Genomic DNA, 5516 nt, shown 5'->3' on the forward strand with positions numbered 1-5516 from the left:
ATCATTAAAGGGTCGTATCTTGTTGAGTAGGTTTCAACGTGTTTAGTTGTTGATCTGGATCCTTGTCGGGACCAGTTAGGGGGTGTTGTTTAGATGATCTTTGGTTAGGGTTCAGTGGTTTAAGCATTCGCTCTAGTATGATCGGAAGTTGCCTATGGAAGAACTTTTGGGTTCAAACCCTACTGTTTCCTGGAAAGGAACGGTAGCAGGAAGATAGTGGTTTAGTGGTGACAGTGCATGAGTGATTTCGTCACTAGAAGTGTCAGGGGAGTTGTAGGTTCGGTTGGATTGTAGTCGGTTAGAGTTCAGTGATTCTTTGAGAATGGAAATTGGAGTGGATGCTCGTTAGTACATGGAGAGGGTTGTGGTTTCTAGTCGCCAACACAGGACCCCAAGGATTTGTATGGTATCATGGGAGGATATTTGGATTATCAGACTAGTTAGGATTTCAAGACCATTCTCCATGATTTCAGGAGTGAGGTGATCTTTAATTTTGGCTAGTAATGGAGAGTTAGTATTGATTCATGCAGTATATAGGTGATTCATGCTATAAAAGGTTGATGGGTAGGGAATCCATCGGATTTAAGGAATCAGAAAGCTTCGTCGAGTCCAATTGGGGGAGTATGGATCAAAAATTCTAGGAGTCGGATTGGGTGTGAAACTAGGGTAAGTTTCACAACCCAGTCAGGAGGAGAGACAACCCAAATGGCCATCTGGATTGAAGTTGTGTAAGTTAGAAGTCCAGGAAACTTCCAACAGCTGGTCGGCACCTTCTTTGTTATGCACAGTAGGTTTGTGGATGGATCCAGGATGAGGGTTGTGACAGAGCCTCACTTCCTGTTCTTGCATGATGAAGGCTTTGGGGTTCGAAGCATGACCCGAATACTTGATTGGATGCAGCTGGATGTAGGTTTTGGCTCTGAATGTGTGGGGTTGTGATGGTTAGGGTGTGGTTAGGCCATGGGTGGTAACCATGGTGGGTTTGTAGTGTTTTAAGGCTGCAATAGGATCATAGCATTCACTAGCTCAAGGTCGACTACCATTGGAGGTGGTCATGAGCATAAAGGGGGAATCGGTTCATGCCTTAGGCACACCGGTTAGGATTGTCAATGAGTAATTATCTATTTGGGTTCAGGACCATTGGGGTTTGGGGCAGATTCGGGCCTATGTAGTTCTAGATGGTTTTAATCCACGCGCAAGGCCACTCCATGGTATATTTGGGTGGGACCGGTGGCGAGGCCTGTGAAATTATGGAAATACATGTGGGACCTGTTAGATACCATTGGGTTAAGGTTTTGGATCTTGAGTTGCAATATTAAGTAAGGGGTCAGTATGTGACGCAGAGGGTTTATAGGCTGGGTAGCCTTGTTATTTGGACTTTTGGGAACCTGGTGGTTGGACTAGGTGCGAGACTGGTAGTCTCAGCGATGATTCGGAACCTTTATATCTTGGTCTAGCAATTGGTTGTCATTATTAGAAGGTCGTGAGTGAAATGCAATTGCAGATCCATGGATTTCGGGTTATGAGTTAAGTATCGAGTTGGATTTTTAGGTGAGATCTCGATTTGGGAATCATGAGTGTTTATGTGTTTGATATTCTTTTCATGGGATAAGAATTCAGGGTATATATATGCCGAGGACATCAATTGAAGGGTTCAAGGGTAAGAAATGGATCCAGTTTTGGTGATAGATCAAGTTCTTGTGATTGTGCCTTGGATTGGTTCTAATGGTGAAGGGCATCAAGATAAGTCGAGGCAATATTATCGATTTGGATCTTGTGTATGGAGTTGCTCATTTGGAGAATATATTAGCTTACTTGCATTTTGGGTTAAATAATCTCAGAGTAAAAGATTTGACCATATAGCATAGCTCTCATTTGATTCTAACAGTTGCATGGTTGAGTCTTCTACTCAAAGGATTATCTAAGCCTTTTGCCAAGTATGAGTGTTCTGCATCAACAATGGTCAGTGATTTTGTCTCCTTTTGAAGCATCAAGTCAATCAAGGGTTTGAAGCATTCTGTTTAAGTCTGGGCTTCAATGAGGTTTTGGTCAGGTAGTGGTATAGCATGGGCGGTCTGTCAGGTAAAGTAGGGTTGGTTTTCTGCATGGAATTATGGATTCACCTTCTTCGGGTTGCAAAGTTCTGCTTGGATTGGGTTTGGATGCCTTGGAAAGGTCGTTGTATTCTCAAGATTATTATTGTGTCCCTCAGGTTTTCGGGATTGCCAAGAATGGTAAGGCATGATTTCGAGGACGAAATTAAATTTAAGAGGGGGAGAGTTGTCACGCCCTGTCTCAAATTGCTTCATTATTCAAGTTCGTGGCCCGATCATCAGTTATCATAAGGCTTAGGGCCTTGGGGAAGAAAGGTTTAGACCTATTTCGATGTGGGTGGTGTTGGATATGTGATGATACGGTTCGGTTTGTGTTTTAGAGCCCAAGGGTATTGGTAAAGGCGTTGATTCAGGCATTTTTTGAATTGTGGATTTAAGTTCAGTTTGTTTTCAGATTAAATAAAGTTGATAGAAGTTTAGGGCTTCTCGTTACCTTTCTGTGGATATAAAGAACATCAAAAACAGATAAGGGATGGAAAAGTTATGATCATTTGAAGTTAGAAGGGTTTGGACCAAACCGGGTACGCATGACGTACAAGGGTGGTACGCATGGCGTACACATGAACCTAATTTAGGGTCTTGGACCCTATTTAAAGACCTTAAATCACCTCCAACCCTCATTTCATTCATCCTCCATCCTCTCTAACCCTAAGACGAAACCCTAGCCCCCATTTGTGTATTTCTTAAGCTTTATGGTCATTTTTGTGTATTTTGGTACTTGAAGAGGAAGAAGGGACTTATTGAAGAGTTAATGCTTGACTTAGAGCTTTTGGATCCAGGCTTTGCTCACCTAGATATAACTTCTAGAGGTATAAAGTGTCAAACTCAACAAATCTTTCATATAGATCTAGCTAGTTGGTTTTGGTTATAGTTTTGGTCCCTTTATGGTGTTACTCCAGAACCTTTGAGCTTCATATTTGGTCCTTTTTGGGGTTATGACGTCTTAAAGTTTGGATCTTGATGAGTATAAAGCTTCCATGCATGTTTTTGTGGTCTTTTGGTAAAGTCTGGGACTTAGGGTTTTGATTGGGTCCCATTAAGTCTTGCTGAGTCATAAAGTCAGGAACTTCATGACTTAAGAAGTCCTTTTGAATTAGATCTGGAAGTTTGGACTAAGGTCTTTGTCACAACTAGAAAAATTTGGACTCAAGTAGAGTTTTAGATTGTAAGCATGTACCAATAAACTCATGATGTAACCACGTTGCAAAATCGATCTTATCAACCCAAAAAGAAATCGTTGATACAAGCACCTATTAAAAATCATACCCATAACTAATATTTGAAAGTCTAGATAAGTTAGTGATTAAAATATGAAGCAAATGGGACCTTGCTTTATGTTTTCGGCCAAGTAATCCTAGCAAACCGAAAAAACCCTTTTAGTAGGTAAAAGCAAAATGAAAACATAATGGGGAGGACCTAAGACCGAAAACCAAAAGTAAAACCATCCTAGGACCGAAACACAAGTGCTTGTGGTCAAGCTAGAGTATACTCTTAATGTTTGCAGTTTAGATTAATGAAAAAGCAAGTGTAGTTGACTTTTGGATGTGATAACTTAAGTTCTTCCAATGTAATCCTAGAAACCCACGTAATTAACCACCTAGTTTCGATGCATTACCCCACCAATAATCAAGTGGCATCCTCCATATTATCTAGTGGCATACCACCATTCTCCCATCTTTTATTTTCGGCAAAAAACATTTCCCCTCTATTCATCACCTTATTTAAACTTACATCTTCATAAAACTCCTCTCAAGAACAAGTGGGTCTTTCTAAAAATCATTGTCATCAAGGTGGTCCTTAGAATTTTGGTAAGGCATTTTGAAATCCTCTAGTGGTCTTACATATTATTTTGTTAATTTCATCTCATTTACATAGAAAAATGTGTGTTAACCTTCTTAGGGTAATTTAGGCTTCAAGGAGTTCATCAAGAGCATTTTAGTGCTTAGCTAAAAATCTCTTCACAACACTTCAAAACATCCACAAAATATTCAAGGTACGCATCATACCCCACTCATTTTCATGTTTTTCATACTCTTTGGGGGGGGGGGGGGGATACAAGTCAAAATCTCGTTTAACCGTTGGATAATTGTATGTACCGGTGGGTAATGTGTTTAACCCTTGGATAATAGCATGCATCTTACATATTGTGGTTGAAATGTTGATTACTTCATGCTAATCCCCCATAAACTCAAGATTTATAAGGTTTATGTTGCCAGATTAAGTTATTAATTTGGATAATTTATTGCATCATAGTCTTGAGTTGAAGAGGGAACAAGTTTACAAATAAAAAGATTCTTAATGTGTGCTAAAATTCATAAAGTATTTGTTGATAACATATTTGTGTTTTTGACAAAATTGTGATTTATTGGAGTTACAATAAAATGAAGTTATTTATATTACAAAACTCTTAAAGTAAACTTTGGTGCGTTGAGTAAACTACAAAATTAGTTTATTTTGTTAAAAATGATTTGTATAGTAAAATAGCCGTAATATATTGTAGGCATTTTCATGGTTTAAAAACTTAGAGTTTTATGCTATTACACAACAAATATTACAAGTATACAAGTCCATTAATGATTCTTTATAAAAAGTGTTATAAATACTTTATCCAAAATGGTATACAAAACATAATTATTACGACAGACAATTTTGCGTGTCATCTCCTGTCCATCATAAAGCTGTTAACAGAACAAGTTACAAGCTGTAAGTCATAAAGCTGTAACAACGTGTGTCATAAAATTTCAGTCATGAATTTACACTAGTAATGTTATATTCATTATTCAATAATGGGAGTCAAATTTCGCTTAAATCTGTGAAGACCCTTGTGAGATTCTCCTTCACCGCACCTACCTAGCATACACCGTAAGACCTGTAATTATAACCAGAGTCTCCTGGAAGGAGATCGAGATAATTTTGCATACAAACTTCATTTTCGATGATCTTTATATCCACGTGCAGCTATCGACAAGTAATACAACTTTACTTTAGACTTCGTCGACTAATTCTCAATTTTTTTTCCATGTTTCAGTTCAAGGAGACTTAAAATGTAAATAATGTTTCAAAATTTCATAACTTTTTCATACGAGCTCCGATTTCAATGTTCTTTATATTGTTGACTTTGTTATCGAGGAGTACTATAACTTTCATTTAGACTCCATCGGCTAATTCTGTAACATCCCAAAATTTCAGGCTAAATTTTTTCATTTGTATAATAATATAACATCCATTTTAATAAAGTTACTATCATAGCGAGCCATTTATTCATAAACCATTATTCAGAAACCAGATTTATAATGAAGAAAATACGGAATCTCGAATCATAAAATTGTTGATGTGTGTGTATATAGTCCTGCCTTCACAATCCCATAAGTACCTAAAAAATATTTAAGCCATAATTATAAG

The sequence above is a fragment of the Lactuca sativa genome, chromosome 4 (assembly GCF_002870075.4).
Source record: "Lactuca sativa cultivar Salinas chromosome 4, Lsat_Salinas_v11, whole genome shotgun sequence".
NCBI classification, from domain to species: domain Eukaryota; kingdom Viridiplantae; phylum Streptophyta; class Magnoliopsida; order Asterales; family Asteraceae; genus Lactuca; species Lactuca sativa.